The following is a 19,210-nucleotide window of genomic DNA, read 5'->3' on the forward strand; positions in this document are numbered from 1 at the left end:
TAATTGGCATTAAACTAAAACCCTTTAGGGCCAGATCAATACAGCAGCAAAGAATGCTTATTCGTTGTTGTTTGCCTCTTCATTTCATACCACCCGATATCTAAATGGTGTTTGGACTTTCTGCCCTCTGAAATAAGGACATTTGGTATGGCAAACCTTTGACCAGAGGTCCTAATCAATGGTTTGATTGACTCTCCCTTTGCGCTTGCTTCTGCAACACATGTACTAATATTGGAATGATAATGGGAAATTTAAATCGGCCCCTGCTCTAAAGGATGACACGCACATTCGTAAAGCATTCACTATTTTTGGAACATGACTGGACAGAAACTTTCTTAATTTGCAAGTGTTGATTTTTTAATAGATCTTTCTTTATTGAAGATTGAAATTGTATGTTCATTCATATTACACGACAACACAATGCATTTTGCGCCAAATTCAACACTAATGCCTCAGGAGCCTTTTACTTGTGAGTCCTCTTGACTGAATGAACAGCCCCGTCCCCTTCAATTTCTTGACTTGTACTTTTACAAGTGGCACGCTTCTTTTGTTTTTTTTTATCCCATTCTACCAAACTCAGTATTATCACTTTCCCCCTTGTTGTGCACTCCAGCGTAAACTGCTTTAAGGTGCTATTTGCAAATATCGCTCTGAACTACAGCTTTACTTGCTTCTGGGCCTTAATCTTTAAATGGGGCTGAGCAGTGTACTCCGGGTTTGGCTGCTTTTAGTTGGTTGATTTCTTTTTTGATTTCTGTAACTTTCAAACAGTCCCATTGTGAAATACCATTGCCACAATGTGCTGCAGTGCATGAAAACTTAAAATTAATGGTAGGGAGAGGGAGAGGGGCTGGGGGGAAGAGAGAGTGCGGGAGGGTGGGAGGGAGCGAGGGAAGGAGACAGGGAGGAGAGAGAGAGAAAACAAAGAAAATATGGTATTTGGGGGCTATGTATTTGCATGGAAAAGATTTTAGCCTTTTAATCAAGTGGAAAGGGGCTCTGTGGTTGGTATCTCAGCCTGTTGATGCTTTGTTGAGTTGCTTGGAACATGCAAGGAAGGAGACCTGAAGCACTCCCGACCAGGTTGCATGTCTCCAAGTTACTGAAATCCAACAGACCTCCTCCCTGTGCCACAAACTTCTGGGCACTGAGCTCTGCAGTTGTTCCCCACAGGTCGCCAAGTGTCCCAGATTTACTTTCTCAGAGTTGCTAGTTACTGCTACCCCACCTCGACCACTATATTTTCCCCAGATACTTGCTACTGTGGAGTAAGCAGGGCTAAGAGAGAGGGAGAGGGGGTGTGCCTATGCAAATCATCTGCCAGTATGCTTCCTGGGAGGTCATTCCATCTCACCATCTGACACCTGGGCAGCGGCAGGTAATTTGGAGAACAGACATATTCGGACAGGCCACAGAGCAAAAGCTGGGCCGTTGATTGAGGATCCCTTTAGCCATGTCTCCCTAAGTTACTGAGGTCCAGAAAAATTCCACCCTCAGCTCTTATAGAGAGGTCCTTGGCCGATCGTGGCCGATCAGGGTCGGGGGTGGGGGGACTGCACACTGCCTCACCTTTTCACTGCTTTCTACAGCGGTAATGCTTTTGCAGAAGGGGCCTGTACAAGTGATTTTGTCTGCGCTGTGGGAAAGTGACATTTATCCACTGACATTAACCAAATTACTTGTGCTGTTCAACGCACATACATGCATAGAAATCATGTTATGTTTTTTGGGGAAGGTCTAGAGGGTCCTGCTGATGATTTATTAAGCTGTCTGCTACTCTTGCTTTTACATAGTCTTCCCTGCCCAGGCATGTTTAAGGCATACTGTATGTCCCTCCATTACAATGAAAACTCTGTTGAAAGCACAGAGGTACATAGGAGTGGATCTGTTAAGAACTGAAACAAAAAGCCTGGAAAAATGTCGAAACGCGTAGGATTTGGACTTACAATTAAATGACTCACATTCAGATGTGCTATCCCTTGCCCCCCTGACCCCCTTTCCTTTTGTGTAATCCTTTTGTTCTCAGTAGGGTTTTCCAAAGTGGCTTTCAAATAAAAGATCATAGACCTGCATTTTGTGGCACACATGCCTCATATCCCGTTGCTCTTGATAAACTCACATCATCTCCCACCAATACAAGCTGTAAAAGATTTTCAGGGCTTAGCCAAGCAAACTAGACGCGGGTCGAAGGTTGAGCAATCCTTTAATCAGCAGCAAAGTTAACATTGAAATAAGCCTCAGAATCTCTTAAAGGATGGTCCAACATCTGTTGCTGGCAGTGCGCAATGGGGCAGCCTGGGTGCTGACACCTTAAGCCATCTCCTATTCTTGCCTTGTCCTTGATCCAGCCATGGGCCCACATGCACTCAGAGGTACAGAGTGTTTCTCATGTCTCTGGGTCTGCTGTGATGCTCTCACTCTTGCATCACCCAGCCATCGTGATGGGGAGAGGGGTGTCGATTTGCAAGCACCGTTGAGCATGAATCTTTTTATCTTTAAATATAATTGGCATTAAACCAAACCCTTTAGGACCAGATCAATAAAGCAGCAAAGAATGCTGATGTATTGCTGTTTGCCGCTTAATTCCATACCATCCGACATCTAAATGGTGTTTGGTCAAACGTTTGCCATATCAAATGTCCTTATGTTAAAGAGCAGAAAGTCCAGAGGTCCTAATCAATGGTTTGGTTGGCTCTCCCTTTGCGCTTGCCTTAAGGCGTCAGCCCGATTGCGCCCTGCAAGCAACCAGTGTTGGCCCATCCTTTAAGAGATTCTGAAGCTGATTTCAATGTTATTTTTGCTGCTGATTTAAGGATTGCTCAACCTTCGGCCCACGTCTAATTTCCTTGGCTATGCCCTTGACATCTTTTACAGCTTGTATTGGTGGGAGATGATGTGAGTTTATCAAGAGCAACGGGATATGAGGCATGTGGGCCATAAAAAACATGTCTAGGATCTTTTTTTATAAGAAAGTCTCTTTAAGTAGGGAACTTTGGACAACACTGCTGAGAGCAAAAGGATTACACAAAAGGTAAGCGGGTCAGTGGGTCAAGGGATAGCACATCTGACTGTGAGTCCGTTTATTGTAAGTCCAAATCCTACCTGTTTCAACATTTTTCCAGGCTTTTTGTTTCATTTCTTAACAGATCCATTCCTATGTACCTCAGCAAAACATGTACTAATATTGGAATGAAAATGGGAAAATAGAATTGGCCCCTGCTTCAAAGGATGACACGCACATTCGTAAAGCATTCACTATTTTTGGCACACGACAGGACAGAAACTTTCTTAATCTGCAAGTATTTATTTTTTAATACATCTTTTTTTAATGAAGATTGAAATTGTATTTTCATACATAATACACGACAACACAATACATTTTGGGCCAAATTCAACACTAATGCCTCGGGAGACTTTTACTTGTGAGTCCTATTGACTGAATGAACAGCCCCATCTCCTTCAATTTCTTGACTTGTACTTTTAGAAGTGGCACGCTGCTTTTGTTTTTTATCCCATTCTACCAAACTGAGTATTATCACTTTTCCTCTTGTTGTGCACTCCAGCGTCAACTGCTTTAAGGAGCTATTTGCAAACATCGCTCTGAACTACAGCTTTACTTGCTTCTAGGCCTTAATCTTTAATTGTGGCTTAGCAGTGTACTCCGGATTTGGCTGCTTTTAGTTGGTTAATTCTTTTTTTATTTCTGTAACTTTCAAACAGTCCGATTGTGAAATACCATTGTCACAATGTGCTGCAGTGCAGGAAAACTTAAAATGAATGGTAGGGAGAGGAAGAGGGAGGGGGGGGTTATGGGGGATGGGAAGGAGGGAGGGAGGGAGGGAGGAGAGAGAGACAGAGAGAGAGAAAACAAAGAAAATATGGTTTTCGGTGGCTATGTGTTTGCATGGAAAAGATTTTAGGCTTTTAATCATGTGGAAAGGGGCTCTGTGGCTGGCATGGCAGCCTGTTGATGCTTTGTTGAGTTGCTTGGAACATGCAAGGAAGGAGACCTGAAGCACTCCCGACCAGGTTGCATGTCTCCAAGTTACTGAAATCCCACAGACCTTCTCCCCGTGCCACAAAGTTCTGGGAGATGAGCTCTGCAGTTGTTCCCCACAAGTCGCCAAGCTCCCCAGATTTACTTTCTCAGAGTTGCTAGTTACTGCTACCCTACCTCGACCACTATATTTTGCCCAGATACTTGCTACTGTGGAGTAAGCAGGGGTAAGAAAGAGAGCGAGGGGGTTTGCCTATGCAAATCATCTGCCAGGATCCTACCTGGGAGGTCATTCCATCTCACCAGCTGACACCTGGGCAGCGGCAGGTAATTTGGAGAACAGATATATACGGACAGGCCACAAAGCAAAGGCTGAGCTGTTGATTGAGGATCCCTTTTGCCATGTCTCCCCAAGTTACAGAGGTCCAGAAAATTCCACCCTCAGCTCTCATAGAGAGGTCCTTGGCCGATCGTGGCCGATCAGAGGAGGGAAGTGTCGGAGGTGACTGCACACTGCCTCACCTTCACTGCTTTCTACAGTGGTAATGCTTTTGCAGAAGGGGCCTGTACAAGTGATTTTGTTCTGCGCTATGGGAAAGTGACATTTATCCACTGACATTAACCAAACTACTTGCGCTGTTCAACGCACATGCATGCAGAGAAATAATGTTATGTTTTTTGGGGAAGATCTAGAGGGTCCTGCTGATGATTCTTTTAAGCTGTCTGCTACTCTTGCTTTTACATAGAGTCTTCCCTGCCCAGGAATGTTTAAGGTATACTGTATGTCCCTCCCTTACAATGAAAACTCTGTTGAAAGCACAGAGGTACATAGGAATGGATCTGTTAAGAAATGAGACAAAAAGCCTGGAAAATGTAGAAACAGGTAGTATTTGGACTTAGCACATTTGACTGTGAGTTAGTTTATTGTATCAGTTGACCCACTGACCCCCTTACCTTTTGTGTAATACTTTTGCTCTCAGTGGGGTTGCCCAAAGTTCCCTTCTTAAAGCGGCTTTCTTATAAAAAAATCCTAGACCTGCTTTTTGTGGCACACATGCCTCATATCCCGTTGCAGTTGATAAAGTCACATCATCTCCCACCAGTACAAGCTGTAAAAGATTTCCAGGGCTTATCCAAGCAAACTAGACGTGGGTCGAAGGTTGAGCAATCCTTAAATCAGCAGCAAAGTTAAAATTGAAATCAGCCTCAGAATCCTTTATAGGATGGTCCAACATCTGTTGCTTACAGGGCTCAATCGGACAGCCTCTGGTGCTGACTCCTTAAGCCACCTCCTGTTTTTGCCTTGTCCTTGATACAGCCATGGGCCCACATACACTCAGAGGTACCGAGTTTTTCTCATGTCTATTGGGTCTATTGTGATGCTCTCAGGCTTGTATGACCCAGCCATTGTGATGGGGAGGGGGTTTTCATTTTGCAAGCACCCTGGACCATTAATCTTTATATCTTTAAATATAATTGGCATTAAACTAAAACCCTTTAGGGCCAGATCAATACAGCAGCAAAGAATGCTTATTCGTTGTTGTTTGCCTCTTCATTTCATACCACCCGATATCTAAATGGTGTTTGGACTTTCTGCCCTCTGAAATAAGGACATTTGGTATGGCAAACCTTTGACCAGAGGTCCTAATCAATGGTTTGATTGACTCTCCCTTTGCGCTTGCTTCTGCAACACATGTACTAATATTGGAATGATAATGGGAAATTTAAATCGGCCCCTGCTCTAAAGGATGACACGCACATTCGTAAAGCATTCACTATTTTTGGAACATGACTGGACAGAAACTTTCTTAATTTGCAAGTGTTGATTTTTTAATAGATCTTTCTTTATTGAAGATTGAAATTGTATGTTCATTCATATTACACGACAACACAATGCATTTTGCGCCAAATTCAACACTAATGCCTCAGGAGCCTTTTACTTGTGAGTCCTCTTGACTGAATGAACAGCCCCGTCCCCTTCAATTTCTTGACTTGTACTTTTACAAGTGGCACGCTTCTTTTGTTTTTTTTTATCCCATTCTACCAAACTCAGTATTATCACTTTCCCCCTTGTTGTGCACTCCAGCGTAAACTGCTTTAAGGTGCTATTTGCAAATATCGCTCTGAACTACAGCTTTACTTGCTTCTGGGCCTTAATCTTTAAATGGGGCTGAGCAGTGTACTCCGGGTTTGGCTGCTTTTAGTTGGTTGATTTCTTTTTTGATTTCTGTAACTTTCAAACAGTCCCATTGTGAAATACCATTGCCACAATGTGCTGCAGTGCATGAAAACTTAAAATTAATGGTAGGGAGAGGGAGAGGGGCTGGGGGGAAGAGAGAGTGCGGGAGGGTGGGAGGGAGCGAGGGAAGGAGACAGGGAGGAGAGAGAGAGAAAACAAAGAAAATATGGTATTTGGGGGCTATGTATTTGCATGGAAAAGATTTTAGCCTTTTAATCAAGTGGAAAGGGGCTCTGTGGTTGGTATCTCAGCCTGTTGATGCTTTGTTGAGTTGCTTGGAACATGCAAGGAAGGAGACCTGAAGCACTCCCGACCAGGTTGCATGTCTCCAAGTTACTGAAATCCAACAGACCTCCTCCCTGTGCCACAAACTTCTGGGCACTGAGCTCTGCAGTTGTTCCCCACAGGTCGCCAAGTGTCCCAGATTTACTTTCTCAGAGTTGCTAGTTACTGCTACCCCACCTCGACCACTATATTTTCCCCAGATACTTGCTACTGTGGAGTAAGCAGGGCTAAGAGAGAGGGAGAGGGGGTGTGCCTATGCAAATCATCTGCCAGTATGCTTCCTGGGAGGTCATTCCATCTCACCATCTGACACCTGGGCAGCGGCAGGTAATTTGGAGAACAGACATATTCGGACAGGCCACAGAGCAAAAGCTGGGCCGTTGATTGAGGATCCCTTTAGCCATGTCTCCCTAAGTTACTGAGGTCCAGAAAAATTCCACCCTCAGCTCTTATAGAGAGGTCCTTGGCCGATCGTGGCCGATCAGGGTCGGGGGTGGGGGGACTGCACACTGCCTCACCTTTTCACTGCTTTCTACAGCGGTAATGCTTTTGCAGAAGGGGCCTGTACAAGTGATTTTGTCTGCGCTGTGGGAAAGTGACATTTATCCACTGACATTAACCAAATTACTTGTGCTGTTCAACGCACATACATGCATAGAAATCATGTTATGTTTTTTGGGGAAGGTCTAGAGGGTCCTGCTGATGATTTATTAAGCTGTCTGCTACTCTTGCTTTTACATAGTCTTCCCTGCCCAGGCATGTTTAAGGCATACTGTATGTCCCTCCATTACAATGAAAACTCTGTTGAAAGCACAGAGGTACATAGGAGTGGATCTGTTAAGAACTGAAACAAAAAGCCTGGAAAAATGTCGAAACGCGTAGGATTTGGACTTACAATTAAATGACTCACATTCAGATGTGCTATCCCTTGCCCCCCTGACCCCTTTTCCTTTTGTGTAATCCTTTTGTTCTCAGTAGGGTTTTCCAAAGTGGCTTTCAAATAAAAGATCATAGACCTGCATTTTGTGGCACACATGCCTCATATCCCGTTGCTCTTGATAAACTCACATCATCTCCCACCAATACAAGCTGTAAAAGATTTTCAGGGCTTAGCCAAGCAAACTAGACGCGGGTCGAAGGTTGAGCAATCCTTTAATCAGCAGCAAAGTTAACATTGAAATAAGCCTCAGAATCTCTTAAAGGATGGTCCAACATCTGTTGCTGGCAGTGCGCAATGGGGCAGCCTGGGTGCTGACACCTTAAGCCATCTCCTATTCTTGCCTTGTCCTTGATCCAGCCATGGGCCCACATGCACTCAGAGGTACAGAGTGTTTCTCATGTCTCTGGGTCTGCTGTGATGCTCTCACTCTTGCATCACCCAGCCATCGTGATGGGGAGAGGGGTGTCGATTTGCAAGCACCGTTGAGCATGAATCTTTTTATCTTTAAATATAATTGGCATTAAACCAAACCCTTTAGGACCAGATCAATAAAGCAGCAAAGAATGCTGATGTATTGCTGTTTGCCGCTTAATTCCATACCATCCGACATCTAAATGGTGTTTGGTCAAACGTTTGCCATATCAAATGTCCTTATGTTAAAGAGCAGAAAGTCCAGAGGTCCTAATCAATGGTTTGGTTGGCTCTCCCTTTGCGCTTGCCTTAAGGCGTCAGCCCGATTGCGCCCTGCAAGCAACCAGTGTTGGCCCATCCTTTAAGAGATTCTGAAGCTGATTTCAATGTTATTTTTGCTGCTGATTTAAGGATTGCTCAACCTTCGGCCCACGTCTAATTTCCTTGGCTATGCCCTTGACATCTTTTACAGCTTGTATTGGTGGGAGATGATGTGAGTTTATCAAGAGCAACGGGATATGAGGCATGTGGGCCATAAAAAACATGTCTAGGATCTTTTTTTATAAGAAAGTCTCTTTAAGTAGGGAACTTTGGACAACACTGCTGAGAGCAAAAGGATTACACAAAAGGTAAGCGGGTCAGTGGGTCAAGGGATAGCACATCTGACTGTGAGTCCGTTTATTGTAAGTCCAAATCCTACCTGTTTCAACATTTTTCCAGGCTTTTTGTTTCATTTCTTAACAGATCCATTCCTATGTACCTCAGCAAAACATGTACTAATATTGGAATGAAAATGGGAAAATAGAATTGGCCCCTGCTTCAAAGGATGACACGCACATTCGTAAAGCATTCACTATTTTTGGCACACGACAGGACAGAAACTTTCTTAATCTGCAAGTATTTATTTTTTAATACATCTTTTTTTAATGAAGATTGAAATTGTATTTTCATACATAATACACGACAACACAATACATTTTGGGCCAAATTCAACACTAATGCCTCGGGAGACTTTTACTTGTGAGTCCTATTGACTGAATGAACAGCCCCATCTCCTTCAATTTCTTGACTTGTACTTTTAGAAGTGGCACGCTGCTTTTGTTTTTTATCCCATTCTACCAAACTGAGTATTATCACTTTTCCTCTTGTTGTGCACTCCAGCGTCAACTGCTTTAAGGAGCTATTTGCAAACATCGCTCTGAACTACAGCTTTACTTGCTTCTAGGCCTTAATCTTTAATTGTGGCTTAGCAGTGTACTCCGGATTTGGCTGCTTTTAGTTGGTTAATTCTTTTTTTATTTCTGTAACTTTCAAACAGTCCGATTGTGAAATACCATTGTCACAATGTGCTGCAGTGCAGGAAAACTTAAAATGAATGGTAGGGAGAGGAAGAGGGAGGGGGGGGTTATGGGGGATGGGAAGGAGGGAGGGAGGGAGGGAGGAGAGAGAGACAGAGAGAGAGAAAACAAAGAAAATATGGTTTTCGGTGGCTATGTGTTTGCATGGAAAAGATTTTAGGCTTTTAATCATGTGGAAAGGGGCTCTGTGGCTGGCATGGCAGCCTGTTGATGCTTTGTTGAGTTGCTTGGAACATGCAAGGAAGGAGACCTGAAGCACTCCCGACCAGGTTGCATGTCTCCAAGTTACTGAAATCCCACAGACCTTCTCCCCGTGCCACAAAGTTCTGGGAGATGAGCTCTGCAGTTGTTCCCCACAAGTCGCCAAGCTCCCCAGATTTACTTTCTCAGAGTTGCTAGTTACTGCTACCCTACCTCGACCACTATATTTTGCCCAGATACTTGCTACTGTGGAGTAAGCAGGGGTAAGAAAGAGAGCGAGGGGGTTTGCCTATGCAAATCATCTGCCAGGATCCTACCTGGGAGGTCATTCCATCTCACCAGCTGACACCTGGGCAGCGGCAGGTAATTTGGAGAACAGATATATACGGACAGGCCACAAAGCAAAGGCTGAGCTGTTGATTGAGGATCCCTTTTGCCATGTCTCCCCAAGTTACAGAGGTCCAGAAATTTCCACCCTCAGCTCTCATAGAGAGGTCCTTGGCCGATCGTGGCCGATCAGAGGAGGGAAGTGTCGGAGGTGACTGCACACTGCCTCACCTTCACTGCTTTCTACAGTGGTAATGCTTTTGCAGAAGGGGCCTGTACAAGTGATTTTGTTCTGCGCTGTGGGAAAGTGACATTTATCCACTGACATTAACCAAACTACTTGCGCTGTTCAACGCACATGCATGCAGAGAAATAATGTTATGTTTTTTGGGGAAGATCTAGAGGGTCCTGCTGATGATTCTTTTAAGCTGTCTGCTACTCTTGCTTTTACATAGAGTCTTCCCTGCCCAGGAATGTTTAAGGTATACTGTATGTCCCTCCCTTACAATGAAAACTCTGTTGAAAGCACAGAGGTACATAGGAATGGATCTGTTAAGAAATGAGACAAAAAGCCTGGAAAATGTAGAAACAGGTAGTATTTGGACTTAGCACATTTGACTGTGAGTTAGTTTATTGTATCAGTTGACCCACTGACCCCCTTACCTTTTGTGTAATACTTTTGCTCTCAGTGGGGTTGCCCAAAGTTCCCTTCTTAAAGCGGCTTTCTTATAAAAAAATCCTAGACCTGCTTTTTGTGGCACACATGCCTCATATCCCGTTGCAGTTGATAAAGTCACATCATCTCCCACCAGTACAAGCTGTAAAAGATTTCCAGGGCTTATCCAAGCAAACTAGACGTGGGTCGAAGGTTGAGCAATCCTTAAATCAGCAGCAAAGTTAAAATTGAAATCAGCCTCAGAATCCTTTATAGGATGGTCCAACATCTGTTGCTTACAGGGCTCAATCGGACAGCCTCTGGTGCTGACTCCTTAAGCCACCTCCTGTTTTTGCCTTGTCCTTGATACAGCCATGGGCCCACATACACTCAGAGGTACCGAGTTTTTCTCATGTCTATTGGGTCTATTGTGATGCTCTCAGGCTTGTATGACCCAGCCATTGTGATGGGGAGGGGGTTTTCATTTTGCAAGCACCCTGGACCATTAATCTTTATATCTTTAAATATAATTGGCATTAAACTAAAACCCTTTAGGGCCAGATCAATACAGCAGCAAAGAATGCTTATTCGTTGTTGTTTGCCTCTTCATTTCATACCACCCGATATCTAAATGGTGTTTGGACTTTCTGCCCTCTGAAATAAGGACATTTGGTATGGCAAACCTTTGACCAGAGGTCCTAATCAATGGTTTGATTGACTCTCCCTTTGCGCTTGCTTCTGCAACACATGTACTAATATTGGAATGATAATGGGAAATTTAAATCGGCCCCTGCTCTAAAGGATGACACGCACATTCGTAAAGCATTCACTATTTTTGGAACATGACTGGACAGAAACTTTCTTAATTTGCAAGTGTTGATTTTTTAATAGATCTTTCTTTATTGAAGATGGAAATTGTATGTTGATTCATATTACACGACAACACAATGCATTTTGCGCCAAATTCAACACTAATGCCTCAGGAGCCTTTTACTTGTGAGTCCTCTTGACTGAATGAACAGCCCCGTCCCCTTCAATTTCTTGACTTGTACTTTTACAAGTGGCACGCTTCTTTTGTTTTTTTTTATCCCATTCTACCAAACTCAGTATTATCACTTTCCCCCTTGTTGTGCACTCCAGCGTAAACTGCTTTAAGGTGCTATTTGCAAATATCGCTCTGAACTACAGCTTTACTTGCTTCTGGGCCTTAATCTTTAAATGGGGCTGAGCAGTGTACTCCGGGTTTGGCTGCTTTTAGTTGGTTGATTTCTTTTTTGATTTCTGTAACTTTCAAACAGTCCCATTGTGAAATACCATTGCCACAATGTGCTGCAGTGCATGAAAACTTAAAATTAATGGTAGGGAGAGGGAGAGGGGCTGGGGGGAAGAGAGAGTGCGGGAGGGTGGGAGGGAGCGAGGGAAGGAGACAGGGAGGAGAGAGAGAGAAAACAAAGAAAATATGGTATTTGGGGGCTATGTATTTGCATGGAAAAGATTTTAGCCTTTTAATCAAGTGGAAAGGGGCTCTGTGGTTGGTATCTCAGCCTGTTGATGCTTTGTTGAGTTGCTTGGAACATGCAAGGAAGGAGACCTGAAGCACTCCCGACCAGGTTGCATGTCTCCAAGTTACTGAAATCCAACAGACCTCCTCCCTGTGCCACAAACTTCTGGGCACTGAGCTCTGCAGTTGTTCCCCACAGGTCGCCAAGTGTCCCAGATTTACTTTCTCAGAGTTGCTAGTTACTGCTACCCCACCTCGACCACTATATTTTCCCCAGATACTTGCTACTGTGGAGTAAGCAGGGCTAAGAGAGAGGGAGAGGGGGTGTGCCTATGCAAATCATCTGCCAGTATGCTTCCTGGGAGGTCATTCCATCTCACCATCTGACACCTGGGCAGCGGCAGGTAATTTGGAGAACAGACATATTCGGACAGGCCACAGAGCAAAAGCTGGGCCGTTGATTGAGGATCCCTTTAGCCATGTCTCCCTAAGTTACTGAGGTCCAGAAAAATTCCACCCTCAGCTCTTATAGAGAGGTCCTTGGCCGATCGTGGCCGATCAGGGTCGGGGGTGGGGGGACTGCACACTGCCTCACCTTTTCACTGCTTTCTACAGCGGTAATGCTTTTGCAGAAGGGGCCTGTACAAGTGATTTTGTCTGCGCTGTGGGAAAGTGACATTTATCCACTGACATTAACCAAATTACTTGTGCTGTTCAACGCACATACATGCATAGAAATCATGTTATGTTTTTTGGGGAAGGTCTAGAGGGTCCTGCTGATGATTTATTAAGCTGTCTGCTACTCTTGCTTTTACATAGTCTTCCCTGCCCAGGCATGTTTAAGGCATACTGTATGTCCCTCCATTACAATGAAAACTCTGTTGAAAGCACAGAGGTACATAGGAGTGGATCTGTTAAGAACTGAAACAAAAAGCCTGGAAAAATGTCGAAACGCGTAGGATTTGGACTTACAATTAAATGACTCACATTCAGATGTGCTATCCCTTGCCCCCCTGACCCCCTTTCCTTTTGTGTAATCCTTTTGTTCTCAGTAGGGTTTTCCAAAGTGGCTTTCAAATAAAAGATCATAGACCTGCATTTTGTGGCACACATGCCTCATATCCCGTTGCTCTTGATAAACTCACATCATCTCCCACCAATACAAGCTGTAAAAGATTTTCAGGGCTTAGCCAAGCAAACTAGACGCGGGTCGAAGGTTGAGCAATCCTTTAATCAGCAGCAAAGTTAACATTGAAATAAGCCTCAGAATCTCTTAAAGGATGGTCCAACATCTGTTGCTGGCAGTGCGCAATGGGGCAGCCTGGGTGCTGACACCTTAAGCCATCTCCTATTCTTGCCTTGTCCTTGATCCAGCCATGGGCCCACATGCACTCAGAGGTACAGAGTGTTTCTCATGTCTCTGGGTCTGCTGTGATGCTCTCACTCTTGCATCACCCAGCCATCGTGATGGGGAGAGGGGTGTCGATTTGCAAGCACCGTTGAGCATGAATCTTTTTATCTTTAAATATAATTGGCATTAAACCAAACCCTTTAGGACCAGATCAATAAAGCAGCAAAGAATGCTGATGTATTGCTGTTTGCCGCTTAATTCCATACCATCCGACATCTAAATGGTGTTTGGTCAAACGTTTGCCATATCAAATGTCCTTATGTTAAAGAGCAGAAAGTCCAGAGGTCCTAATCAATGGTTTGGTTGGCTCTCCCTTTGCGCTTGCCTTAAGGCGTCAGCCCGATTGCGCCCTGCAAGCAACCAGTGTTGGCCCATCCTTTAAGAGATTCTGAAGCTGATTTCAATGTTATTTTTGCTGCTGATTTAAGGATTGCTCAACCTTCGGCCCACGTCTAATTTCCTTGGCTATGCCCTTGACATCTTTTACAGCTTGTATTGGTGGGAGATGATGTGAGTTTATCAAGAGCAACGGGATATGAGGCATGTGGGCCATAAAAAACATGTCTAGGATCTTTTTTTATAAGAAAGTCTCTTTAAGTAGGGAACTTTGGACAACACTGCTGAGAGCAAAAGGATTACACAAAAGGTAAGCGGGTCAGTGGGTCAAGGGATAGCACATCTGACTGTGAGTCCGTTTATTGTAAGTCCAAATCCTACCTGTTTCAACATTTTTCCAGGCTTTTTGTTTCATTTCTTAACAGATCCATTCCTATGTACCTCAGCAAAACATGTACTAATATTGGAATGAAAATGGGAAAATAGAATTGGCCCCTGCTTCAAAGGATGACACGCACATTCGTAAAGCATTCACTATTTTTGGCACACGACAGGACAGAAACTTTCTTAATCTGCAAGTATTTATTTTTTAATACATCTTTTTTTAATGAAGATTGAAATTGTATTTTCATACATAATACACGACAACACAATACATTTTGGGCCAAATTCAACACTAATGCCTCGGGAGACTTTTACTTGTGAGTCCTATTGACTGAATGAACAGCCCCATCTCCTTCAATTTCTTGACTTGTACTTTTAGAAGTGGCACGCTGCTTTTGTTTTTTATCCCATTCTACCAAACTGAGTATTATCACTTTTCCTCTTGTTGTGCACTCCAGCGTCAACTGCTTTAAGGAGCTATTTGCAAACATCGCTCTGAACTACAGCTTTACTTGCTTCTAGGCCTTAATCTTTAATTGTGGCTTAGCAGTGTACTCCGGATTTGGCTGCTTTTAGTTGGTTAATTCTTTTTTTATTTCTGTAACTTTCAAACAGTCCGATTGTGAAATACCATTGTCACAATGTGCTGCAGTGCAGGAAAACTTAAAATGAATGGTAGGGAGAGGAAGAGGGAGGGGGGGGTTATGGGGGATGGGAAGGAGGGAGGGAGGGAGGGAGGAGAGAGAGACAGAGAGAGAGAAAACAAAGAAAATATGGTTTTCGGTGGCTATGTGTTTGCATGGAAAAGATTTTAGGCTTTTAATCATGTGGAAAGGGGCTCTGTGGCTGGCATGGCAGCCTGTTGATGCTTTGTTGAGTTGCTTGGAACATGCAAGGAAGGAGACCTGAAGCACTCCCGACCAGGTTGCATGTCTCCAAGTTACTGAAATCCCACAGACCTTCTCCCCGTGCCACAAAGTTCTGGGAGATGAGCTCTGCAGTTGTTCCCCACAAGTCGCCAAGCTCCCCAGATTTACTTTCTCAGAGTTGCTAGTTACTGCTACCCTACCTCGACCACTATATTTTGCCCAGATACTTGCTACTGTGGAGTAAGCAGGGGTAAGAAAGAGAGCGAGGGGGTTTGCCTATGCAAATCATCTGCCAGGATCCTACCTGGGAGGTCATTCCATCTCACCAGCTGACACCTGGGCAGCGGCAGGTAATTTGGAGAACAGATATATACGGACAGGCCACAAAGCAAAGGCTGAGCTGTTGATTGAGGATCCCTTTTGCCATGTCTCCCCAAGTTACAGAGGTCCAGAAATTTCCACCCTCAGCTCTCATAGAGAGGTCCTTGGCCGATCGTGGCCGATCAGAGGAGGGAAGTGTCGGAGGTGACTGCACACTGCCTCACCTTCACTGCTTTCTACAGTGGTAATGCTTTTGCAGAAGGGGCCTGTACAAGTGATTTTGTTCTGCGCTGTGGGAAAGTGACATTTATCCACTGACATTAACCAAACTACTTGCGCTGTTCAACGCACATGCATGCAGAGAAATAATGTTATGTTTTTTGGGGAAGATCTAGAGGGTCCTGCTGATGATTCTTTTAAGCTGTCTGCTACTCTTGCTTTTACATAGAGTCTTCCCTGCCCAGGAATGTTTAAGGTATACTGTATGTCCCTCCCTTACAATGAAAACTCTGTTGAAAGCACAGAGGTACATAGGAATGGATCTGTTAAGAAATGAGACAAAAAGCCTGGAAAATGTAGAAACAGGTAGTATTTGGACTTAGCACATTTGACTGTGAGTTAGTTTATTGTATCAGTTGACCCACTGACCCCCTTACCTTTTGTGTAATACTTTTGCTCTCAGTGGGGTTGCCCAAAGTTCCCTTCTTAAAGCGGCTTTCTTATAAAAAAATCCTAGACCTGCTTTTTGTGGCACACATGCCTCATATCCCGTTGCAGTTGATAAAGTCACATCATCTCCCACCAGTACAAGCTGTAAAAGATTTCCAGGGCTTATCCAAGCAAACTAGACGTGGGTCGAAGGTTGAGCAATCCTTAAATCAGCAGCAAAGTTAAAATTGAAATCAGCCTCAGAATCCTTTATAGGATGGTCCAACATCTGTTGCTTACAGGGCTCAATCGGACAGCCTCTGGTGCTGACTCCTTAAGCCACCTCCTGTTTTTGCCTTGTCCTTGATACAGCCATGGGCCCACATACACTCAGAGGTACCGAGTTTTTCTCATGTCTATTGGGTCTATTGTGATGCTCTCAGGCTTGTATGACCCAGCCATTGTGATGGGGAGGGGGTTTTCATTTTGCAAGCACCCTGGACCATTAATCTTTATATCTTTAAATATAATTGGCATTAAACTAAAACCCTTTAGGGCCAGATCAATACAGCAGCAAAGAATGCTTATTCGTTGTTGTTTGCCTCTTCATTTCATACCACCCGATATCTAAATGGTGTTTGGACTTTCTGCCCTCTGAAATAAGGACATTTGGTATGGCAAACCTTTGACCAGAGGTCCTAATCAATGGTTTGATTGACTCTCCCTTTGCGCTTGCTTCTGCAACACATGTACTAATATTGGAATGATAATGGGAAATTTAAATCGGCCCCTGCTCTAAAGGATGACACGCACATTCGTAAAGCATTCACTATTTTTGGAACATGACTGGACAGAAACTTTCTTAATTTGCAAGTGTTGATTTTTTAATAGATCTTTCTTTATTGAAGATGGAAATTGTATGTTGATTCATATTACACGACAACACAATGCATTTTGCGCCAAATTCAACACTAATGCCTCAGGAGCCTTTTACTTGTGAGTCCTCTTGACTGAATGAACAGCCCCGTCCCCTTCAATTTCTTGACTTGTACTTTTACAAGTGGCACGCTTCTTTTGTTTTTTTTTATCCCATTCTACCAAACTCAGTATTATCACTTTCCCCCTTGTTGTGCACTCCAGCGTAAACTGCTTTAAGGTGCTATTTGCAAATATCGCTCTGAACTACAGCTTTACTTGCTTCTGGGCCTTAATCTTTAAATGGGGCTGAGCAGTGTACTCCGGGTTTGGCTGCTTTTAGTTGGTTGATTTCTTTTTTGATTTCTGTAACTTTCAAACAGTCCCATTGTGAAATACCATTGCCACAATGTGCTGCAGTGCATGAAAACTTAAAATTAATGGTAGGGAGAGGGAGAGGGGCTGGGGGGAAGAGAGAGTGCGGGAGGGTGGGAGGGAGCGAGGGAAGGAGACAGGGAGGAGAGAGAGAGAAAACAAAGAAAATATGGTATTTGGGGGCTATGTATTTGCATGGAAAAGATTTTAGCCTTTTAATCAAGTGGAAAGGGGCTCTGTGGTTGGTATCTCAGCCTGTTGATGCTTTGTTGAGTTGCTTGGAACATGCAAGGAAGGAGACCTGAAGCACTCCCGACCAGGTTGCATGTCTCCAAGTTACTGAAATCCAACAGACCTCCTCCCTGTGCCACAAACTTCTGGGCACTGAGCTCTGCAGTTGTTCCCCACAGGTCGCCAAGTGTCCCAGATTTACTTTCTCAGAGTTGCTAGTTACTGCTACCCCACCTCGACCACTATATTTTCCCCAGATACTTGCTACTGTGGAGTAAGCAGGGCTAAGAGAGAGGGAGAGGGGGTGTGCCTATGCAAATCATCTGCCAGTATGCTTCCTGGGAGGTCATTCCATCTCACCATCTGACACCTGGGCAGCGGCAGGTAATTTGGAGAACAGACATATTCGGACAGGCCACAGAGCAAAAGCTGGGCCGTTGATTGAGGATCCCTTTAGCCATGTCTCCCTAAGTTACTGAGGTCCAGAAAAATTCCACCCTCAGCTCTTATAGAGAGGTCCTTGGCCGATCGTGGCCGATCAGGGTCGGGGGTGGGGGGACTGCACACTGCCTCACCTTTTCACTGCTTTCTACAGCGGTAATGCTTTTGCAGAAGGGGCCTGTACAAGTGATTTTGTCTGCGCTGTGGGAAAGTGACATTTATCCACTGACATTAACCAAATTACTTGTGCTGTTCAACGCACATACATGCATAGAAATCATGTTATGTTTTTTGGGGAAGGTCTAGAGGGTCCTGCTGATGATTTATTAAGCTGTCTGCTACTCTTGCTTTTACATAGTCTTCCCTGCCCAGGCATGTTTAAGGCATACTGTATGTCCCTCCATTACAATGAAAACTCTGTTGAAAGCACAGAGGTACATAGGAGTGGATCTGTTAAGAACTGAAACAAAAAGCCTGGAAAAATGTCGAAACGCGTAGGATTTGGACTTACAATTAAATGACTCACATTCAGATGTGCTATCCCTTGCCCCCCTGACCCCCTTTCCTTTTGTGTAATCCTTTTGTTCTCAGTAGGGTTTTCCAAAGTGGCTTTCAAATAAAAGATCATAGACCTGCATTTTGTGGCACACATGCCTCATATCCCGTTGCTCTTGATAAACTCACATCATCTCCCACCAATACAAGCTGTAAAAGATTTTCAGGGCTTAGCCAAGCAAACTAGACGCGGGTCGAAGGTTGAGCAATCCTTTAATCAGCAGCAAAGTTAACATTGAAATAAGCCTCAGAATCTCTTAAAGGATGGTCCAACATCTGTTGCTGGCAGTGCGCAATGGGGCAGCCTGGGTGCTGACACCTTAAGCCATCTCCTATTCTTGCCTTGTCCTTGATCCAGCCATGGGCCCACATGCACTCAGAGGTACAGAGTGTTTCTCATGTCTCTGGGTCTGCTGTGATGCTCTCACTCTTGCATCACCCAGCCATCGTGATGGGGAGAGGGGTGTCGATTTGCAAGCACCGTTGAGCATGAATCTTTTTATCTTTAAATATAATTGGCATTAAACCAAACCCTTTAGGACCAGATCAATAAAGCAGCAAAGAATGCTGATGTATTGCTGTTTGCCGCTTAATTCCATACCATCCGACATCTAAATGGTGTTTGGTCAAACGTTTGCCATATCAAATGTCCTTATGTTAAAGAGCAGAAAGTCCAGAGGTCCTAATCAATGGTTTGGTTGGCTCTCCCTTTGCGCTTGCCTTAAGGCGTCAGCCCGATTGCGCCCTGCAAGCAACCAGTGTTGGCCCATCCTTTAAGAGATTCTGAAGCTGATTTCAATGTTATTTTTG

At 44.2% G+C, this 19,210-nt stretch overlaps 4 non-coding genes across 4 annotated transcripts; all 4 read left to right on the forward strand.

Annotated features, from left to right (window-relative positions):
- Positions 1-203: 203 nt before the first annotated feature.
- Positions 204-310, forward strand: LOC138560757 (U6 spliceosomal RNA). The gene has a single exon (XR_011299223.1). It is a non-coding gene; the product is annotated as a U6 spliceosomal RNA (small nuclear RNA).
- Positions 311-5,673: 5,363 nt separating this feature from the next.
- On the forward strand, positions 5,674-5,780 carry LOC138560758 (U6 spliceosomal RNA). The gene has a single exon (XR_011299224.1). It is a non-coding gene; the product is annotated as a U6 spliceosomal RNA (small nuclear RNA).
- A 5,363-nt stretch (positions 5,781-11,143) lies between these two features.
- LOC138560759 (U6 spliceosomal RNA) lies at positions 11,144-11,250 on the forward strand. Its single transcript, XR_011299225.1, has one exon. It is a non-coding gene; the product is annotated as a U6 spliceosomal RNA (small nuclear RNA).
- A 5,363-nt stretch (positions 11,251-16,613) lies between these two features.
- On the forward strand, positions 16,614-16,720 carry LOC138560760 (U6 spliceosomal RNA). Its single transcript, XR_011299226.1, has one exon. It is a non-coding gene; the product is annotated as a U6 spliceosomal RNA (small nuclear RNA).
- The last annotated feature ends 2,490 nt before the right edge of the window (positions 16,721-19,210 follow it).

The sequence above is a fragment of the Ambystoma mexicanum genome, unplaced genomic scaffold (assembly GCF_040938575.1).
Source record: "Ambystoma mexicanum isolate Mex_15411 unplaced genomic scaffold, UKY_AmexF1_1 Mex_scaf48, whole genome shotgun sequence".
Taxonomy (NCBI): Eukaryota; Metazoa; Chordata; class Amphibia; order Caudata; family Ambystomatidae; genus Ambystoma; species Ambystoma mexicanum.